The following is a 23,089-nucleotide window of genomic DNA, read 5'->3' on the forward strand; positions in this document are numbered from 1 at the left end:
CAGTAGTCTCTCCTTTGATAACAATATCACCACAGTAGTCAGGAAATCCTTCTACGTGGCACACCTCATCACAAAAGCGTTCTCCTCTAGAAAAAAGGAGGTCATTGTTCCTCTCTACTCATCCCTAATCAGACCCATTATAAATTACAATGCCCCATTTGGCATGTATCGCACAAGACACCTACAACAATTGGAAAGGGCACAGAAATACCAAGAGGATTACTGTCCTCAAACAAATGCCATATGCAGACCATCTCAAAAAAACTCCAGCTTTACTCCGTCGCATATTGCCTACTCAGAGGCAATCTCTGCCTAACATACCAAGCTATATCAAACCCAGAGCTGTTGGACATGCTCATCATCATCATCTTCTTTCGGCTGTTCCCGTTAGGGGTCACCACAGCGGATCATCTGTTTCCATTTCTTCCTGTCCTCTGCATCATGCTCTTTCACACCAACCGCCTGCATGTCCTCTCTCACCACATCCATAAACCTCATCTTAGGCCTTCCTCTTTTCCTCTTACGTGGCAGCTCCATCCTTAGCATCCTTTTCCCAATATACCCAGCATCCCTCCTCAGCACATGTCCAAACCAACGCAATCTCGCATCTCTTGCTTTGTCTCCAAACTGTCCAACCTGAGCTGACTCTCTAATATACTGATTCCTAATCCTGTCCATCCTAGTGACACCCAGTGCAAATCTTAATATCTTTAACTCTGCCACATCCAGCTCTGACTCCTGCTTTTTCGACAATGCTACCATCTCCAACTCATATAACATAGCTGGTCTCACTACCCTCTTGTAGACCTTCCCTTTCACTCTTATTGGTACCCGTCTGTCACAAATCACTCCTGACACTCTTCTCCACCCATTCCACCCTGCCTGTACTCTCTTCTTCACCTCTCTTCCACACTCACCATTACTCTGAACTGTTGATCCCAAGTACTTAAACTCATCCACTTTTACCAACTCTACTCCCTGCATCCTCAGCATTCCTCTACCCTCCCTCTCATTTACACACATATATTCTGTTTTAGCCCTGCTGACCTTCATTCCTCTCCTCTCTAAAGCATATCTCCACCTCTCCAGGGTCTCCTCAACCTGGTCCCTACTCTCACTACATATCACAATGTCATCTGCAAACATCATAGTTCACGGGGCCTCTTGTCTAATCTCATTTTTCAACCTGTCCATCACCACTGCAAATAAGAAAGGGCTCAGAGCTGATCCTTGATGTAAACCCACCTCCACCTTAAACGTATCTGTCACTCCCACTGCAGTCCTCACCAATGTCACACTACCCTTGTACATATCCTGTACCACTCTTACATACTTCTCTGCCACTCCCGACTTCCTCATACAATACCACAACTCCTCTCTAGGCACCCTGTCATATGCTTTCTCTAAGTCTACAAAGACACAATGCAACTCCTTCTGACCTTCTCTGTATTTCTCCAACAACACTCTCAGAGCAAATATTGCATCTGTAGTGCTCTTTCCTGGCATGAAACCATACTGCTGATCACTAATCATCACCTCCCTTCTTAACCTAGCTTCCACTACTCTTTCCCATAACTTCAAGCTGTGACTGATCAATTTTATCCCTCTGTAGTTACTGCAGCTCTGCACATCACCCTTATTCTTAAAGATAGGTACCAAACCACTTTTTCTCCACTCTACAGGCATCCTCTGACTTTCCAAAATTTCATTAAACAATCTGGTTAAAATTTCCACTTCCATTTCTCCTAAGCACCTCCATGCTTCCACTGGTATGTCATCTGGACCAACAGCCTTTCCATTCTTCATCCTCTTCATAGCTGTCCTTACTTCCTCCTTGCTAATCTGCTTCACTTCCTGATTCACTATCCCCACATCATCCAGCCTTCTCTCTCTCTCATTCTCTTCATTCATCAGCCCTTCAAAGTACCATCTACTCAACACACTGTCCTCACTTGTGAGTACATTTCCCTCACTGTCCTTTATCACCCTTACCTGCTGCACATCTTTCTCAGCTCTGTCCCTCTGTCTAGCCAATTGGTACAGGTCCTTTTCTCCCTCTTTAATGTCCAATCTCTCATACAACTCTCTATATGCCTTATCCTTAGCCTTCGCCACCTCTCTCTTTGCCATGCACCTCATCTCCTTATACTCATGTCTACTTTCTTCATCTCTTTGACAATCCCACTTCTTCTTCGCCAGCCTCTTCCTCTGTATACTCTCCTGTACTTCCTCATTCCACCACCATGTCTCCTTGTCATCCTTCCTCTGTCCAGATGTCACACCAAGCACCTTCCTAGCAGTCTCCCTTACTAGCTCTGCTGTAGTTACCCAGCTATTCGGTAACTCTTCATTGCCTCTCAGTGCCTGTCTTAACTCTTCCCTGAACTCCACCTCACAATCACCCTTTTTTAACTTCCACCATTTAATCCTTGGCACTGCTTTCACACTCCTCTTCCACTTCTTGATCCCCAACATCATCCTGCAGACCACCATTCTATGCTGCTTAACTACACTTTCCCCAGTCACCAATTTACAGTCTCCAATCTCCTTCAGACTCACCCTCCTACATAGGATATAATCCACCTGTGTGCATCTTCCTCCACTCTTGTACGTCACCCTATGCTCCTCCCTCTTCTTAAAATATGTATTCACCACAGCCATGTCCATCCTTTTCACAAAATCCACAATCATCTGACCTTCTGCATTCCTCTCCTTAACACCATACCTACCCATCACTTCCTCATCCCCTTTGTTCACTTCACCAACATGCCCATTGAGGTCCGCTCCAATCACTATTCTCTCACCCTTGGGTACACTCACCACCACTTCATCCAACTCACTCCAAAATTTTTCTTTCTCATCCATCGCACACTCAACTTGTGGAGCATATGCACTAACAACATTCATCATTACACCATCAATTTCAAGCTTCATAAACATCACTCTATCAGACACTCTCTTCACCTCCAAAACACTCTTGGCATACTGTTCCATTAGGATAACCCCTACCCCATTTCTTCTGCCATCCACACCATGATAGAGCAATTTGAACCCACCTCCTATACACTTGGCCTTACTTCCCTTCTGGTCTCTTGCACGCACAGTATATCAACCTTCCTTCTCTCCATCATATCAGCTAGCTCTCTCCCTATACCAGTCATACTGCCAACATTCAAAGTTCCTACTCTCAGTACTACACTCCTAACCTTCCTCCTCTCTTCCTGCCTTCAGGCATGCCTTCCCCCTCTTCTTCTTCGGCCAACAGTAGCCCAATTTCCGCCATCACCCTGTTGGCTAACAGTACTGGTGGCGGTCGTTGTTAACCCGGGCCTCGACCGATCCGGTATGTAATAATGAAAAGTTCTCCACATCAGTAATTTTTGGCAGAGGTTTTACGCCAGATGCCCTTCCTGATGCAACCCTCCCCATTTATCCGGGCTTGGGACCGACACAAAGAAATGCACTGGCTTGTGCATCCCCAGTGGCTGGGTTAGCTGTTGGACATGCTACACTTAAAGAAATCCCAATCTCTCCAAATCACACGCTCCGGGGACCTAAACCTTGCCACCACAATAAACAGAACATGCTGGAGGGATAGATTCCTGTCCCAGAGACTTTCCATACTCTGGAACAAGCTACCCATTCATGTCAAGCAAAGCTCCTCATTGGCCCTCTTTAAGGAAAGATCTTGACGACTGGATGGGGAAATAGAAAATTCACTCAAGGGATCACTTCTGCGGCACTGCTTTACAGGGGCACAGGAAATTTTCTTGGGTGGCAAAAGCCAGGGAACATTTTTGGCTAGGCTTATATAGACCCCAGGGCCAATAGCCTAGTATCTACCTATAAACCAATGAACGTATAAGATGTGTATAGCAGATCATCAGCCTAATACCCTGCTAATCATCTACAATGTCACCAGCTGTAACAATCGATATATACAACTTTGTAGACTCCAGCAATATGAATCGGTGTGTGTATGTTTCTATGCATATATTGCAGTATTGTAAGCAGGATCAGATCATATACATCAGTAAATGCACACGTGTGTGTGTGTGTGTGTGTGTGTGTGTGTGTGTGTGTGTGTGTGTATATATATATATATATATATATATATATATCTATATATCTGTGTGTGTGTAAATGCAGTATACTTTGGCACTATACTGCTACTGCAGTGTAGAAACTGATTGCAGTATGAATATACTTGTAAATCTAAATATGGATAAAAATAAAATATTGCAAGCAAGATCAGATTCTAAACAATTGTCTAAGGAACTGAACTTTACTTGGTTGCTACAGTAGAATATGACGTGATTGCGCACACACTAACCAAATGTATGTGCATAAACCATTATCCCTTCATATAGCAATTCTACAGTATTACTGTATGGCATAAAGGCACTACTGTATCATCTGCTACTAAGCTACTACATTAGTTCTAGCTGTAACAAACTGCCAAGATAGTGATGGCACCAGGGCAAATTATATGGGGAAGCTTGGTCACTCAGGCAAGAACACAATATTGACTAGATTGGTAGGCAAAATTAAAGCTTTTAGTAAGTGACTGTAAAGTGACCTTTGCATGATGATGAAGAAGATCAAAGGGCAGAACGTATGAAGCTCTGTGCTTCCCATGCTATCAGCAGTCAGCCAGACTATACTGACAGACGTGAAACAAAAGACAAAGATCTCCACTGGCTCTGATAAATCTGCCTCACATCCAAGAACCCTGTGTATCACAAAAAAATGAGTCACTGGACAACCTAAGTACAAAAACCACAACAGAGGTGCGAGGAGATAGCTGTCCCCAACATGAAAAAAGCAGACTGCTTTCCCTTCCTTGTACTTGAGAAAAATGAAAAATATAAACTCTTAAACTTAGAATTAAAATCAAAGTATACAAATATTGCAACATTTCAGATGTTTATTACTCTTCTTAGCGGTTGTGGTGCTGCGGTAGCGTTGTCGTCTCACAGTAAAACGTTGTCCTGTTCAATTCTCAGCTAGAGCGTCTTCTGTGTGGAGACATGTGTGGATGGGCATACCTTCGTTGAAGGTTATGCGTCAGGGCTGGCAACTCGGCACGTAAAAATCTACTGCCAATCATTATAGGACCAGAGTTCCGCTGTGTCGACCCCTAACCGGGAAAAGCCGAAAGACACAACAACATTACTCTTTTATAAAATTACTGAAGAAAAACTCAAGCAGACTTCGTCACTGGAATAATTCAGCTTTTATTTATGATTAGTGGTTTTGCCCACCAACTTCATCAGATAATCTTTTCTATAGTAGTTTTACCAATGGAGAACAAAATAAATGCTTAAGGAAAACAAAGGATTATAAATCATGACTGACAAACTCATGCATAGTAATAAGTCAGAACAAAGATTCACTAATGATAGGCTAGCTTACCAATGCAACCAAACTTGGTATAAACAAGAGCCATCTTACAGTCCCACAGGGACGAATCAGAACAAAAAAGCCAAAAAAATGAGGTCAGTCCTGAACCTCAGACACTGAAATGCATTCTCTATGTTGGTAATACAAAAAGAAAGCATGCCTGTGTTAAAGAAAGTAAGTAACCACATGCTTTAACCACAGGGTCACAGGACAAGTTACAGAAATCAGGTGGCAAATAATTTAAATAACCAATCCTAATGGAGAACAGCACTAAACGTAAAATGTATTTATTTATTTATACAGTTTAACTGGGGTAGAGCACTGATCCCATTGGACCAATTTCAGTCTCAACCCAGAATGTGAACACACATCAAGTGAAAAAAAGATAATTTATACAATAAAAGTGCAGACTGCAAACAAGGAATAGTTAATATACCTACCTAATCCTGCCTAATACATGCATACATCCATACAAATAAAGTATCTTTCCACCTTACCCAATAGGAGATCAATCTTACTTACTGTTTTCTTACAAATGTGACTTTAATACCATTCTCAGATAATTTAAAACCTCAGTAGTATGGTGATTCTGTACTGCTGTTCTCTAATGTATTACCGTGTAAATATGCATTGTATATTATACTAGGTTGCTATTTTAGTTTACTTATGTTTAACTTTATAACATGTACTACCTGCCTATCTATTACTATGTCTACTATGTTTTATGCAACTTTTCTCCCCAGGGCTTCCACTGAAAACGGGCTCCTTAAGCCCAGTGGACCTCCCCAGTCATCAAACTGGAAATAAATAAAATAAAATAAATAAATATATAGTAACATTATTTAAGAAGGTAGTCAAAAAAAACCCTATGTACAATATTCACATTAGTTAAAGTTGTGACATGTTTGAAGTTAGAGAAAAGATGCCATAGAGTAAATGATAGACAGTATATGTTGGAGATTAGAGAGACTAGGTTATGTGACCAGAATCAGAGCATTTACATGCATCTTTTAGTGAACTGTTCTTTAAGTTGTGCCCAAAAGGAGTAGTAGTTAAAGAGGATATTAATATTTGAGTGAAAATCCCACCAGAGCTTTGGTCCAAGAGTAGAAAGGAGGTGGTTAGAGCACTGAAGTCTTGTTTTATATGTTTGCAAGAGAGGCACTTAGTGGCTATGGTTATATGACATAGGCTGTCTGTTGCTTGTCTCATGCATTCAAATGAGACAGTGAAGCAGTGTATGGGTTCAAGATATTTATTGCACATAAACATTGTCAGGAACTGTAATTGAAACATGTATTTAAGCTAACTGATTCACTCATTACTTCAAACACATTCACATGTGCATCACCATTCATGACTGCATTCACTCTGGCTGACTGTACACAATGGCACTGTTCTTGCACGTTGTCAGTACTTATATGCATGTGCTATCTAGCTACAGTGGCTCAGTAGGAACATCACACATAATGATCTACACTGTCTAAGCTAGGTGAAAGAGAAGAGTAACAGTTTTCTTTCAGAAGCCAGAGAAGTCAGGAGAGAAGGAGTACATTGGCTCGTTGCTGAACCGATAAATATTTGGCTTTGGCTAGTGTAAGACAGTGATGTTCATACTTTGAGGATAGGATAATGAAGTGGCAGAATGATATGGAGATTGTTTGGATGGTGGTTGAATTTTTATTTGGAGGCAGAAGCTTCAAGAGGTAGGGAGTACTCAAGCTCAACTAGAACAAGCCATTTTCCAATAGCATTTCTTGTTGCATGGGAGAAGAAAGAGGAGGTTTGTGTGACCCAGAAGAGTAGGGAGTTATCCAAAAGTCAAGGATCAGGCCAGACTACTAGGTATCTGAAGGTGTTAATCTGCTCAATAACATTTTTATGGTGATCAAGAATAAAAAGTGAGTTGGGGTTCTGTTATCTTTAAGTGGAGGTTCCGAAGTGCACAGTTTTAGTTTTTGAGTTATTAAGTGTTAGTTTTTACCTAGTTAATGAGTAAGAGGAAATCTTTTTGCAGACCATGTTGAATTGAGTAGGTTGTGTGGTTGGAGCAGAAGATAACAATGCCACTGCTGTATAGTAAGACTGGAAGCTGGGGAGGTTGAGAGTATGCTTATTAATAAAAAATGGAGAAAACAAGAGGGTCACTATGGAGCCTTGAGGGTCTCCTTTATGTAAGGGAGGGATGGCTGATATACTGAGGAAATGCCAGCTGGCTGGGCAATTTTGGAACAAGGGAATAACCTCAGGGCTAATCCCAATGACAGTGAGGTGGTTAAATAGGACTGGCTGGTAATCCAGGTCAAAGACTCTGGTAAGAAATATACACATGGCTCCAGTAGGGAGGCCTTTTTCCATAGTTAAAATGTTGAGATCAACGTAGGTTCAAAGTGCAGTGGAAGTGTTGCAGCCAGATCAAAAACCATGTGAGCTGATGGAGGGGAAGATGGAGCAGTGTTTACTAAAGTCTTGGGATAAGAGAGAAGAGGAGGAAGAGAGAGCATTGGGAATAGTTTCATGACCTGTTAACTGGTTGAACTCTGCCCAGAATTATTTAGGGGGCTGAATAAGGTTTGATTGATATATTCTCATATGATGGTTCTTATGACATCTAATTAATTGTTTGGGCAGGTTTCTGAGGAGGACAAAGTGTTGCCTGGTAGAAGGCGCTGGGTCAGACACCCCGAATTGTCTTTTTTGTGTCTCTGAGTGATGGGAGGGTTTTAAGTTCATAAGTGAGCCGGGTGTTTTTTGTCTTTTACAGTCTTGTGACTATAGAGAAGAATGACCTATGTTTTACAGAGATGCTGGGTGAAGAGTTGGGCAGCATTTTTGAGGATGAGAGTATCGGGGTCCACTTGAGAGAGGAGAGGTATGTTTTTAGCTTGGTAATGTTTGGGCAGAATGTAATGAGCACTGGAGGGGACTTTTTGCAATCCAGGTGGATGTTGAAGCTTATAAGGCAGTGATCACTTAGGTTGGGAGGGTGGATAGTAATATGAGAAATAAGTGAGGAGTTGTTTGTGATTATTAGATCAAGCACTGAATGATGTGATGAGGAAGGACTAGGTCTGGAGGATGCAGAGACACGATGTGTGAGATTAAATACATTGAGAAGTTAAAGTATGTAGTTTTGTGAGAGACCAAGGAGAATGAAGTTAACATTACCAAGTAGAATTTTTCATTCTTTGATGGGTGGATATAGGCATTAGCCAGACTTGGGGAGCTAAATGTAGAATGGATTTCTGTTAGTAAACAATTTGGAGGAGAACCTGGGGAGGCAATACTTTGAGCCAGGAATTGTATGTTGATGTCTGACTTGAAAAGAAGGAGATCACATCCTCTTTGCCTTAATCTTGGCCTGGCATCAAAAAAGTAATCTCAACCTGGGAAGAAGTTGTGTATGGAGGGATCTTGTGGCTTAAGCCAGGATTCTCTGGTAGCAATAATTTGGGGATTTTGAATGGAAATAAGAGAGCTCAGTTTGTCTATTTTATTCTAAATGATTTGTTTATTAATAAGAATGAGGGGCAAGGTGGTTGAAATTCAAAACATCCAGTATGAAAAATAAAATAAAATAATAAAATGGGCCAGTGCTGAAGCAGTAACCAATGGTAGCCATAAAGAAACAAAACAAGGAGTTCAGTCCAGAAGGTATCAGGTGGACCATTGGACCAGACTCTAAGCTGCCTAAAAATCAATAGTACATATATCCATCCACAACCACATTTCCCATTTTTGCACATGGGATTGGGGTGGGGGGGGTCAGTTCAACAGTGGGAATCATCTATTGCCAAGGTTCATACCACCGGTTGGCTAGCCCTGCCAGATTTTTCTTTCATACCACTCACTCACTTACATGCACACATATACCTTTGGCCAGTTTAGAATGTCCAATCCACTTACTGCATGTCTTCAAAATGTGGGAAGAAAACCAGAGGACCCGGAGAAAATCCATGCAAGTTCAGGGAGGACATGCATAGTCCACATAGGAGGCACCCCAGCCAAGAATGAAACCGGAGAACTTCTTGCTGTGAGGTGGCAACACTATCCATTATGTCACAGTAGTACAGTCCAAACTTAAATAAGAAAAACTAATAAAACAAAGTCCAAATAAACCAGAGTGCTGAATTAGCAATTAAGTCCTAGAGTCTCTCCATATAAAGACAAGGTGAAACAAAACTCCCTTCACTAAAGACCATTTAGCACCAAGGTGAAAGCAAGACGCTAGTATAAGAAGTTTAAGAACCAGAGTAATAAACCAAAAAGAAATAAAAGACAAACAATCTCAGAGCCAAAGTGAAGAAGACTCTGTGTGTGTGTGTGTGTGTGTGTGTGTGTGTGTGTGTGTGTGTGTGTGTGTGTGTGTGTGTGCATGTCATCAGGCAAATGAATCAAGAAAATAGCTCCTACCATAGTTACCTTAGAAGAATATGCAAAACAAATTAATGAAAAAAAAAACTGTAATCATATGTGCATTAGAAACAAACAAAAATGTGCTTTCACCCATAGGGCTTCATCAGATCACTAATAAAACTGTTCATCCAAGAAATCAATACTATGCTAAAAATATGGGGAAAAAATCTATAAAAATATGAAAAAAATTCAACTGAAAATGTATATGTTGAAGCTGAACGTATAACTAGCAGAAACCATAACAAATAAAGGTATAAAAAATGCCTAAGAAAAGTGAAAACTGGAGAAAACATGACGTCATAACCATTGAGAAAATAATTTGTTGTCCAATTTCTTAAGAAGAGGAATGAATTTTAGTTGAATAAGCAGAATTAACTCCAGGTGGGTTATAGGCATTAAGGCTTACTTTCCATTTCAAATCCTTCTTTTCCTGAATAGCATCATAGTTTCTCTCAAGCAGACCCAAGCTGATCATGTCCAAAATGTGAAAAGTGACAAAAGAATGATCTGGGGATTCAATGCTGTTTTTCAAGAGGATTCCTGCTTAGTTTATTTCTAATTTCAGATGTGTGTTGGGCTGTCCTTTTAATCTTAAAAATAGTCTTTCCAGTGTCAAAAACAAAAGACACTGGGTTCTGTAAACAATCTTTTCACTGTTTCTGTTCCCAGCCATCTTCCTATTACATTTCTTGCCTGGGCTGGGGCAGATGAAACCATTTTATTTTCATTTTTTATTTTAGTACACTTATGTGTTAGGATTGGTTACGTTAATTTTTTGCCACCTGATTCACTTGACTTGTCCTGTGTTCCCCTGTGGGTAAGGCATGTGGTGACTTACTTTTGTTAACATAGATATGGTTTATCATCAACATAAAGAATGTATCTCATTGTGTCTAAGGTTCAGGACTGATGCTGGTTTTTGGCCTGTTTGTTGTGACCCGTCCCTGTGAGACTGTTGGATGGCTCTTATTTATATCAGGTTTGCTTATTCTGGTAGGCTAGCCTCTCATGAGTTATTCTCTGTTTTGACTCATTATTATGCATGATTTTATCAATTATGATTTATGATAATTTGTTTTCATTAAGCATATATTTAGTTTTCCATTGGTAAAGCTATTAGTGAAACATTCATCTGATGAAGTCCAGTTGGCGGACAGACGTGCTTATCATAAATAAAAGCTGTTATGTCAGTAACTAAGTCTGCTTGAGTTTTTCTTCAGTACTTTTATAGAAAAGGAACTGACATCAGAATTTTGGACTGTTTATTTCAGTTGCTTTGAATTCTAAGTTTAAGAGTTTTTAATTTTCGTTTTTATTAAATAACAAGGAAGGGAAGGCAGTATACTGTTTTCATGTTGCGGACAAATGTCTCCTTGCATCTCTGTTGTGGTTTATGTATTGACAGACTGTACATCAGTAAGGCTTCAGCCAAATCAGCTACAGCAGTAAGTAGCCAGAACTATAAAGAAAGGCAAAAGTGTTCCTGCTTAAACACCTTAAAATAACTTCAATACAAATTTTGCACACTAAATTAATAGCAGTAGTTTCAGGGGAAAGTGTTACAGTGTAAAATGCGAGTTCCAAATGACACTAGTACAAGAGGTCAATGCAACAGTAATAAAAAAACATTTGTTGGGGCAAATCCCACTGAGATAATCTTGTTGCAACCTTTGGGATTTGCCAAATAATAGTAGAGATCATAGAACAACAAAATAGCTGTGTGTAGTGGCACAAGAGGAAACTCTTGTAAGATGGTGCAGGCTCCAGTAACAATAAAGCAGGTATCCACCAGGACAAACTGATGCTGTAGTAATACAGCACGTATACACCAGAACAAAGTGTGTGTTTAATGCTGAGGGCTTGTTAATGTCTAACAGCACAAGACACAGGGGAAAGCCATACAAGATAAGGCTGAGCTCCAAAAACAATTTAGTAGGTTTCCACCAGAACAGACTGTGTGTGGGGAATGCTAAGGGCTTATTAAAGTACAGACATTCTCTGTAGTGGCACCAGGGACCAGACAAAACTGGATAAGATGGCCCTAGCTCCAGCAACAATAAAAGATGTACCCATCAGAACAGACTGTGTGTGAAACACTGAGGGGTTGTTAACATACAAATAGTTTGTGCGACACTGTCAGGCAACTGAGAAAACTTCAAAAGATGAGGCGGGCCCTAGTAGCAGTACAGCAAGTACTCCCCTTAGTAAGTTTTGGGGGATGCTGAGTGTTTGTTAAGGTGCAGACTGTATTTAGCTGCTAAGAAACTCAGACATTTCCGGCTGTAACAAACTTCATGCCAAGACCTTTTCTCATTAGTAAACACATTACTCAAGATTTGGAGTGATCTGGGGATGCCACCGGGCCTGAGATCAGAGGGGAACAATATAAAATATCTTCATGTATTAAAGTATGTTTTTAAGGAGGCTGGGTCTTTGACATACAGAAGATTCTGTAGCAGGTTGCAGCAAAGGTATGAAATGGGAAGATGACTGTGTGAACAGAAACATAATAAGGTATTGTTTCATCAGCTATACAATGAATGATTACAATGCCTAGTCTCATTCAACAATGGAGACCAGGTTTGTCGGAATTCAGGTAAACAACGGGTAGGCATATGGACATTCTAGAAGTTTAGATAAAAGGTAGGACAGGTGGAGATGTTAAATGCTCATTTGATGGCAAGAAGTCCGTTTGCAAACAAAATGAAGCATGTTAGTGTTTGTTAGTGTTACATATGTGTTATATTTTCTCCTAAGTGTGACATAAAGACATTGTTGAAAATTATTTCAAGTAGTAATGCAAAACACTGTAACTTAATAAAAAAAAAAACAAGCTTGACAACACTGATAGCATGCAGCCCTTTTAAGTGCTCAGACTTGCTCTTCATCAAATAAAAAGATAATGTATCAGCAGGCTATTGCACTGTTTGCATTATGTATTCCATAATTAAAGAATTATGTAATCAGTGCAGAGTTCCATATAATTTATCATTCAATATTTTGTAACTTCGGATGTTTGTCTTTACGGCTTTTCCTGGTTAGGGGTTGCCACAGCGGAACTCCAGTCCACTAATGATTGGCAGTAGAATTTTTATGGTGCTGAGTTGCCAGCCCAATGCCCAACCTTCAGCAAAGGCACGCCCATTCACACATGCCTTTCGGAGGCCACTCGACCACAGGAAGGACATGCAGACTCCACACAGAAGGCACTCCAGCCGTGAATCGAACAGGAGAACCTCTTGCTCTGATGCAACAACGCTACCGCTGTACCACCGTGGCTTATTTTGTAAAATTCCTATAACCCTGAAATTTCTGAAAAACAAACACACTCAGAATTGCCATCAGAAAATTTATTTATTTTTTTTTTCATTTCTGTAATACACAGAAATATTGCCCATTTTTTTCAGATCTTACAAAGATTGCATATTTTTATTAATGTTCTGCCCTTTTACCACCGTTCACCTTGTGATGGTATTATAATGGTGTTGCTTATGCCTTACATGAATAAATGTGTACAGTTTGGGAAGAACTTACCAAACTGGTGAAGTTAGTTTCACTAAACGTAAAATGCTAAAATGCTGTTCATTGGAACTAATTTCACCAGTAGTGGAGTTTGCCTTTCTCTCCACTGTTGTGCCACTTCAGATTTGGTATATATAGGTTTGGGGACTGTGTGTTGCAGTGGGCTTGCCCCCTGGAAAAAATGTCTTTTTATGTTCATTGAAGGTAGAGTCAATAAGTTGTTGAACCTTTTATCGTCACTGAAACTACCTTTCCTGAGTCAACATGATCTCCAGCTTGGGAGGCATTACTTTATCTTGTCCTTTAAGTTATTCCCACACCATCTAGTACTGTTTGAGAAGATATACATATTCCTCACTGAGTCAAAGGGCTTGTTATAATGACTAGCTACAGCAATTCTCCTCCTTATGTGCATGTTACCACTTTCTTAGACAGCCCTATACCTCTCATAGATGGCATTAAAGGTTGCCTTATTCTTTTAAATCATTTGATTAGAAAGTCCTCTTGGTGACCTAAACTACAAGTAGAAAGTTAAAGCCTGAAGAGTCTCAAGAAAAATATAAATATCATCCTTCCTGTGAAATGTGAGTTTCATTTCTCAAAGAATTCCTGTATAATAAACTTCCCTCCCAATTAGACCTAGCCAAATCAGCTCATACCTTCAAGAAGAGACTGTATGATTACAAGGGCACCTGCAAGTTCCAACCTGGGATCCATGCTATCCAGCTGCATGATGGAAACTCTATCATTCACCGAATGTCGGAACTTATTCATGAAGTAGATATGGATGAAAGATACACAAAATGGCAATAAAAATGATGAGCTTGACTGTAAATGTATGAAGAATATTTTAATACTTCAAAAGCTTTGTTTGCTCACAGAAAAGAAAGGAGACAGTGTGATGATTTTACTCAGACTATGTATAATCATGTGTCTTTACTTTGAGAAATACTTTGTCTATAGCTATACACAAATTACATGTTAAAAACAATGATTAAACACCAAAATAAACACTTTTGGCAAGCCCTCCTGTATAAGCTGTGCCCTTCACTTGTGTGTGTGTGTGTGTGTGTGTGTGTGTATGTATGTATATGTATATACATACACACACACACACATATATATATGTACACACACACACACACACACACACACACAGATATATATATATTTATATGTGTGTGTGTGTGTGTGTGTATATATATATATATATATATATATATATATATATATATATATGTACTCCAACAAACAAGAAGTCAACAAACAAGAAGTCGAGGTAACGCAGATGGCAGTTCTCCAGAATCAGTAGTTTATTCAGGACAAATCAGTATTTACTTATAATTGTTTTTTATGTTTTGCATTCTTATGTGGATACATTCATTAGTTGGTGAATGATACTATGTTTTTAAATGATACTGAAGATTTGATTTGATTTGAGTGATCACATGACATATTTAATTGTTTAAAAGTAACCATCTGTGCCTTGTTAATATGTCTGATGAAGTAGTAGAGAATACTGTGAAAGGGCTTACATTTTGCTGATTTGTCCTGAATAAGCTATTGATTCTGGAGGACTGCCATTTACGTTACCTCGACTTCTTGTTTGTTGGTGGTATATATATATATATATATATATATATATATATATATATATATATATATATATATACACACATGTACTCCATGGGTGCATAGCAGGGATGGAAACATAGAAGAAGAGCACACTGTGGTCTCACACAAAGTATGATCCTGTTGTGCCTAGCCAGCACACAAAAAATGATCTCAACCTAAAGCCTAAACAAAAATCTCAGAATAACACATAACACACAAACACAGCTATAATCAGAAAGCTTCCATAAAAATACAAAAAGAAACTTCAGTCAAAGTCAGTCCTGATATTTATAAATAACTCAAACACAAAAATGAAGTCCATAGTCAGTCAAAAACTCACACACAGAAATGATGCACTGATCTGTGCAAAGTGCTGTAGCATTCCCATAATCAAAATGTAGCGTGCAATACATAATATAGTCCATCCAAACACTGTCCCAAAGCTGCAGTGCAAAACAAATAAAACAACATTTAATTTCCGACTGAGCACAATATTAATAAAACATTATAAAAGAGTATATATGCAACAAAATGGCCAAATAATACATGAATAAAAGGACCTTAACTCTACACAGGAAAAATAGTGTTATGAAACTGACAAAAAAAGATTATATTTCATAGACATGCATCTGGAGTGTTTCTTCCGGGCCTTTGCTAAAAATGGGTTCTGTCCCAGTCGGACTTTCCTGGTAAACAAATGTTACATACATACATACATACATACATACATACATACATATTGGTAAAACCAATGGACTGGAATTTAGAATGTCTTAGTAGGCATGACTAACACATTGTGGGATATTTAAATGGTAAAAAGAATATTTCTGTCAACCTTGAGGATATTGGAAGCTAGATATTAATAGTACTCTAGTTACTTTTTCTTAAAATGAATAGCCGTTCTCTGGGATTCATAGATATATGTAATTTTAGTAGTAATTAGTAGGTACTATAGCATGTGCAAGGTGTAGATGATTGTAAGAAATGCCTAACGTATGTCAGAATAGCTGTGGACCACCTTACATTGTGAACTTATTGAATATCTGCTTACCTATGAATTCCAGCTTGGTTATTACATAACAATCAAAATCCATTTGTTTTAACAGCTAGCAGCTCAGTGTGAGGTACTAGAAAGGCACTTCTTTTCTTTTTTATAGGTTTATATGTAGCTGCTACGCATGTAGTCCAGCAGATCATTTAGGAACCTAGTCCAGTTGTTTCAATTACCTTGGGCTGGACTGATTAAGTTACTTGCCCAGAGCTTCACATTAGGCAAATGGAGTCTGAGAGAATCAAACCTTGGACTATAGGAAGCAGCTCATTAACAACTCATAAGCTTAGTAGTCTATTAATTTGTGAGATAAAATAAACCTATAGGAGTCAGTCCCAAGCCACCTGGGTGAAAACCAGACATCCTAACAACTGGACCTTTTGGAAAAACCATGGCTTACTACCTTTTTGTGGTTGTATATCTATGTGTGACTCATATTTTAGGAAAACGCTGAATGTTTTTGTTATAGCTAAGAGAGACAGGGCAGCAATTTTGGATGCTATGATTATACTACAGGATGTGACATTCATATCGGGTGTTTACAAGACAGCCTACTGACAGCAATATGATTTTAAAAAGTAATAGATGTCATTTGAACCACATCACAAATAAAGGGCAGTATCATAGTGCCGTTAAGGACATATTTAAGAAAAGAGAGATAATGATCCAATTATAGTTAGAGTTTGATTTGAAATTGCAAGCAGGATTTACTGAATTCATTTAGCGAAGACGTAATTGAAGAAATTATTGTTGTTATTGGATTCTGAAAGGAAGAAGGCTGGTGCAGTATAGTCCAGTTTAAAGTAAAACCACTGTCGTTATAACTAAATACTATCCATATAGTATGCAGGTAGCAATTTTATTTGGTATTTGCTGCTTCATAAAGCAAGACTTGATGTTCCTGAAAAATAATCTAAAGTGGTTTATTTTTCCATGGTTAAGTCTAAAACAGATAAAAGACTTTTGCATTACTTTCGGTAGTTGTACATATGTTAGAGAAGCTAATATTGCCCTTTACCCTCTGACCCTGCAAGAGGAAAGAAGAGTGAAATAATATACTCTGCGATGATGGTGTATATTGTCACTCTAAGCTTTATGTTGGAAAATGACATGAAAATGAGCCAGTCATATTATTTAGCACATTAGACACAGTGCTTTTGTAAGAGTTATAAAGTGACAAATCATAATCTATGCATTTCAGTTTTTCTGTTTCATTTGTGTTATCAGTACAGTTACAACAGAACATTGTGCAACGGATGTAATTAATACAAGCTGTTAAAAGAAATGTGATGTCAATTGCTTTAGGTTGTATTTATGTTTATATTTTTGGTGACTATTTCTTTAAAGCTTGTTTTGCGACTTTAAGGTAATAGGAAAATATAACCAGTTAAAAGTGTTGAATGATAGATGCAGTGACAATTTCTGATGTTTTAAGAAATAAATCTTTTGGCTATAAGTAATCTCGTATAAAATTTTAAGTCTTCAGTGCAGAATTTCTTCCAGACACTTAGAGAAAATCATAACTTGTTCAGTTGTGGTCATAGCATTTAATGAGATGAGTTGAAGAAGCTGTCTCATTGTTTACATCAACATCATATTACCATGTTTATTTTATCTTTGGAAGTGTGATGTTAAAGGAAAATTGGTTTAAAGCAAACAACTGAAGCTGAAAAAACAACTGGAACTGTGAATTAACAGGTGATTCTCTGTGTGAAGCTTCCACAGATGTTATTTATCAAAGGAAAATAATGTGGCAGAACACTAAACTGTGATATGTCATCTCTGTTCTAAGTAAGAAAAATATTAAAAAATGCTTCTATGATGGAAAACTGTACAGTGATTGTGTACTGGGCCATCCTCATTGACTTGTTATAATGATTGCTGTTAAGGTGTATGTGGTTAGGGCCTTAGTACTTGTATCTAAAATGCTATGCCAGTGTGCTGAAAATTAGATTAACCTTCTTAGAATTACAAGACCTCATTCACTATCTTCTGTAAAGGCCTTGTTTGCTTTTCATAGATTCATAGGTAGGTACTAGGCTATTGGCCCTAGGGCCTATATAAGCCTAGCCAAAAAGGTACCCTGGCTTTCGCCACCCAAGAAAATTATTTTCCTGTGTCCCTGTCAAGCAGAGCCACAGAAGTGATCCCCGAGGTGAATTTCCTATTTCCCATCCAGTCATCAAGATTTTTCTTGAAGAGTGCTAATGAGGAGCTCTGTTTGACATAGATAGGTAGTCTGTTCCAGTGTATGGGAAGTCTCTGGGACAAGAATCTATCCCTCCAGCATGTTCTGTTTATTGTGGTGACAAGGTTTAGGTCCCTAGAGCATATAGCTCAGAGGGATTGGAATTTCCTTAAGTGAAGCATGTCCAACAGCTCTGGGTTTGACATAGCTTTGTATGTTAGGCAGAGATCGCCTCTGAGTAGGCGATATGTGACAAAGTAAAGCTGGAGTTTTTTTAGACGGTCTGCATAGGGCATCTGTTTGAGGCCAGTAATCCTCTTTGTGAGGTATTTCTGCGGCCTCTCCAGTTGTTGTAGATGTCTTGTGAGGTACATACCAAAAGGGGTGCTGTACTCTATAATGGGTCTAATGAGTAGAGGGGAACAATGACCACTTTTTTTCTAGATGAGAAACCTTTTGTGATGACGTGTGCCATGTAGAAGGAGTTCCTGACCACTGTGGTGATATGATTATCAAAGGAGAGACTACTGTTCACCTGTGTGCCAAGGTCTCTTATCACATTTTTCGGTGTTAAGTAGACTACCGCCTATGTGGTAGTTCATGGGTACAGAGTTTTTACCAAAGGGGATGACAATGCACTTTTTGGCTTTGAGCTTGAGGCCATGGCTTTGACACCAGGAATCTGTCTCAGTGAGGCCATTTTGTAGGATGTCCACATGGTTAGGAGTTTCGATTATGGCTCCTAGTTTACAGTCATCTGCAAACTTAGTTAGCCAAAGACGTTCTGTATTAGCCTGTACTTCAGAGAAGTAGATACCAAACAGGAGAAGACCCAGGACTGAACCCTGTGGTCCTCCACTTGTCACTGGTCTGAAGTCTGATTTGGAGTCTGCTACTTTCACAGTGCGTGTTCTGTCAGTAAACCCGTTGGCAACCCATTTTGTGACATAGGGATTTATACCTATTTTAGTGAGTTTATCTATAATTCCAGAGTGAGGGATGGTGTCAAATGCCTTGGCGAGATCTAGATAGGCTGTATAAACCACCTTACCCTCATCTATGGCTTTGGTGACTGCTTCAAAGAAGTCTATCAGGTTTAGGAGGCATGATCTGCCTTTTACAAACCCGAACTGTGTGGGGTCCAGAGTTTGGAGATCTCCAATGTCTTTGTTTATGAGTTCCATGAGTTTACATTCCATGGCCTTGCAGACCAGGCTCATCAGGCTAATGGGGCGGTAGTTCCCGGAGTCTGTCGTGGCTCCCCCTTTGTGGAGTGGGATAACTGTCACGGTGCACCATTCAATGGGCACAAAGCCTTAGGTGAGGCTATGACTGAACATGGTACTTAGGTGGGGTGCCAGTTCATTCTGTAGTTCGTGTAGGCAGCCTGGGATATTGTCAGGTCCCACGGATGCTGTGTTCTTGGCTTTGGAGAGTGAGGTTTTTACCTGTGCAGCCATGATTACAGGAACTTTGCATTCTTCCAGTATAGAGATGGGCCCTTTAGCGGGTGAGAGGGGGGTAAAGTTAGCACTGAACCTATCTGCCAGGATGTTGGCAGTATCAGTTGGTTCTGTATATTTAATGCCATTGTGCTGTAACTCAGAGCATATCTGAGTGTTGCCATTGAGATTTTTGACATAGCTATAGAATGCTTTGTGGTTGTCTTTAGAATCAGTGGTGATTTTGTTTTCATAACTAGCATTGGAGGATTTTATGAGGGATCTCAGCTTCTTACTGAGGCTGACCAGGGAGTTCCTCCAATCATGGGATTTTACTCTTTTTTGCAACAGTTTCTTTCTTCTGTTGTAGAGTTTGTTTATGGCAGAAGACCACCAGATTGGCTTCCTTTTTTTGGAGGCTATCATCTTGGTTCTGTTAGGGATAGCATGATCCATGCACTCGTGTAAGTGCTTATAAAGTGCATTTGTGTAGGATTCAGCAGTCATACATCTATTGTCCATCTGCATGGGTGTCGTGAAGTTTGCCACTTCTGTCTTAAGAAGCGTGAAGTTGGCTTTGGAGAAATTTTTTTACAGTTTTCCTAATGGGGGGTGGGGGCGGAATGTGGATGTCTAGGGTGATTAGCTTGTGGTCAGATCTGACACATGAGGAATTGACCTCTGGTGTGGAACACCGGTCGCCTATGTTGGTGATGACCAGGTCTAGGATATTGCTGCCCCTGGTAGGGCTATGGTTAAGTTGATCCAAGGCGTTGGAATTTATGAATTCCCGAAAACGTTGAGCAAAAGAGTTGGTACATGAGTAGTTTTCCCAGTTAACAATGGGGTAGTTGAAATCACCCATTATTAGGGTGTTGGGTTGTACCCTAATATTTTCCATTGTATCAAGAAATCATCTCCAATCCTGAATAGCTTCTCTTCCTGGATTTCTCAGGAATATTATTAGGATTCATTTTTCTTTTTTCTCCCTCTGGCTCCAGAGCCTGTTTTATACATTTCATTCAGTGTCCAAATTCCCTGTTTCAGTGCTGAGGGCAGGTAGCAAGGAACATCCTTGATTTTTCTGGTCTCAGACTAGCCTAGGCAGGCCTTGTTCATTGGTTTTCTCCATGCCTGTGTACTTCTACTTGGAAGCACTCTATGAAGCAAGACTATCTGCCCCATTATCATGGGTGAGACATCTATCCCTCCAATCTCACACCTTCATCACATGGCTTCTGTATATCTGGTAGTAGCACGCATAAATTCAGAAACCTCCCATGCTTCTCCCTTGCAGTATGATAAGCAGAAGGTGCTTCGGTCTGGACAGATTGTTCATTCTGGTGTAAATTCCCCCACATACATTTCTGTATTATTTTCTTCCTTTTCTGATCTGGGTTGCACCTTTCTGAGGTATTCATTTTGTTGTATTTGTGTAAGGCACTCAACAGTGCTTCATCTGTGTTAGGCACTCATGGTGCTGTGTCTGTGTGAGGTAGTTGCATTGCTACATCTGTATGAAGTACTCTCGATGCTGGACCTGGTTGAAGTCCTCTCAATGCTGCATCTTTGTGAGGTACCTACAGCGCTATGTTTATGATAGATACCTACAGTGCTGTAACTAATGGACTGACAGTGCTGCATGTTTGTGAGGTACTCATGAAGCTTCATATATGTGAGGTACTCACAGAAATGCATCTGTGCAGATACTCACAGTGCTTCATCTGTGTGAAGTAACCGTGATACTGCATCTGTGTGTAGTACTCACGTAGCTGCATATGTATCCAGTACTCACAGTGCTGTATCTGTGTGAAGTACACATGTAGCTGCATCTGCATATGTATCCAGTACTCACAGTGCTGTATCTGTGTGAAGTACTCACGTAGCTGCATCTGCATATGTATCCAGTACTCACAGTGCTGTATCTGTGTGAAGTACTCACGTAGCTGCATCTGCATATGTATCCAGTACTCACAGTGCTTTATCTGTGTGAAATACCCATGTAGCTGCATCTGCATATGTATCCAGTACTCAGAGTGCTGTATCTGTGTGAAGTACTCATGTAACTGCATCTGCATATGTATCCAGTACTCACAGTGCTGTATCTGTGTGAAGTACACGTGTAGCTGCATCTGCATATGTATCCAGTACTCATAGTGCTGTATTTGCATAAAGTACTCATGAATCCCTACTGCAAGAGTATAGGAGCAGACCTCCACAGTTGAATAAGGACAATAAAGATGAAGTTATTAATACACCTTTCTCTTGCATCTTTGATTTTAGACCCTTTCTTTGAAATGTTTGCTTATATACATTTCTTCTACTTGTATTCTTCTGGACTGAAGATGTTAGATTCCTTGTCTTCTCTGCAAAACATACACACAGTCTATCCAGACATTGGTTGTCTTTGTGCTGCTGTGGCAAAGACCAGGTAGCCTCTACCCAACCCTCAGTTCAGAAGTCCACTTAGGTCCACATTTCACTCTAAAGACGAAACACCTCAGGATTTATGTCCTCATGTCTCATCTGTTTGAACCATGACAATTAATTTATTTTTCTGATGACTGTCCCTTGGGCCATCACCTTGAATCAAAGCATTTGATTTAGTTTTGGGGGACTATCTCTCAGGGGCCATTATCCTGAACCCTAAATCTTTATTGATTTTTGTGTTGGCTGTCCATCAAGGGCCATCACCCTGATCCCTAGCATTTTATTTATTTTTGAGGTAACTGTTTTTTTGAGGCTGTAACCTTAATCCATACCATTTGACTTGTTTTGTGGTGACTTTCCCTTGGGGGTCTATCACCTTGAAATCTGACATCCCTTGGGAGTCATCACCTTCAGCCTTGACATTTGATTTATTCTGTGGCATCTTCCCCTTGGAGTCTATCACCTTGAAACATGACATCCCTTGGGGATCATCACCTTAAACCCTGACATTTACTTTTTTTTTTCTTCTTTTTTTGCTGAATAAGATTGCATTCACTAATAGCACAGGTGCATTCACATCTTTGTTCACAATCCAGGTAGCTTTATGTTCATACTTTCTCAATATTTTTGAGTGGAGAACTTGTGTTTAAGTTACATTAAAAATTTAAAAATGTTATATGTATTTGGTCTGCCAAAATAATTATTTTCATGACTCCATCCCCCACTTTGTTGCTCTCATTGTATCTCCCATTCATAATAAGGCAATAGGCACCAGTACCTTAATTGCCATCCACATTCATTCCTGTAGTGTCACTAGGCCATGTGCAATCCTAGGCCCTTGTCACCCAGACAGATTCACTACTTCCGAACCAGTAGTCAAATGTCAGACTAAAAAATAAAGCAAAAAGATACAATATTTGGTAGTATATTAGCAACATCAGAAATGATGCTGGTAAATAAACAGGTAATAGTATCTTTGATTTGATAGTCAGCAACACTGCTAGTATCCAGAATCTAGGCTTT

The 23,089-nt window shown here is 39.6% G+C and overlaps 1 protein-coding gene across 1 annotated transcript in view; it reads left to right on the forward strand.

Annotated features, from left to right (window-relative positions):
• CADM4 (cell adhesion molecule 4) overlaps positions 1-23,089 on the forward strand; it is a 1,113,916-nt gene that overhangs the window by 431,572 nt on the left and 659,255 nt on the right. The window lies entirely within an intron of this gene.

This window comes from Protopterus annectens, chromosome 8.part0, assembly GCF_019279795.1.
Source record: "Protopterus annectens isolate FY-2018-M chromosome 8.part0, PAN1.0, whole genome shotgun sequence".
NCBI classification, from domain to species: Eukaryota; Metazoa; Chordata; order Ceratodontiformes; family Protopteridae; genus Protopterus; species Protopterus annectens.